Raw genomic sequence first — 776 nt, 5'->3', positions numbered from 1 at the left:
TCAATCCAATATAGATTGACACCTACAGCAACAATTAAGTTCTTTATATATGTTAACTTCTGTGTCTAGATCTATGGGTCTGAGGACACATGCAAATGTGTTCATAGACATTTCATGCTGATGATGGTTCCAAGTCTTTAGAGCTTGATGAATCATGTTATCTATGTGCAGGTCCTCTGAGATTGAAGGCTCAGATCGACCTAATTTTGGTTGCATCCATTGGTTGAATGATCAGTTCCGTATATGATGTAGGTTCTTGACCCTCTTCTATGCAATGGACTCTATATGAAATGGTAATCATAGACTTGCAGAGAGTTGCTCTAGCCTGTGGTGCACTTTGAATTTGTAAATGGGCAATCAATCCAATCAACAAGCAGGATTAGTAGGTAACTATGATGAGTTTTAATTGTTTTGACATCTAAGTAGTGGAGTAAATAAATAAACACTGAGCTGCTTGGGAATCAATTGAATCTAATATGTTGAGTAGCGGTGTCCTCTTGAGTAGATGTTTGTGAGCAGAGATAACAATCAGTTGCATGTGTGAATAAGAAGAAGACTAGGCATGGTAATGGAAAAGTGAGAGTATGGATATGCATTTAAAGTATGGCAAGCTATTATGATTCCAAATCACTAATTTAATAATATTAACCATAATTAGATTATCAATAATATCTTAATTCTTGATATGATCTAAGCTGAAAAAATAATAGTAACGGTACTTAAACCTTAGAGAAACAATAATGATAACTTCAAGAGATTAAAATGTCTATTTGATC

Source organism: Curcuma longa, chromosome 4 (genome assembly GCF_044706935.1).
Source record: "Curcuma longa cultivar G26 ecotype Majalengka, Jawa Barat chromosome 4, ITB_CL_G26_1.1, whole genome shotgun sequence".
Taxonomy (NCBI): domain Eukaryota; kingdom Viridiplantae; phylum Streptophyta; class Magnoliopsida; order Zingiberales; family Zingiberaceae; genus Curcuma; species Curcuma longa.
This window is presented reverse-complemented; position numbering follows the sequence as displayed.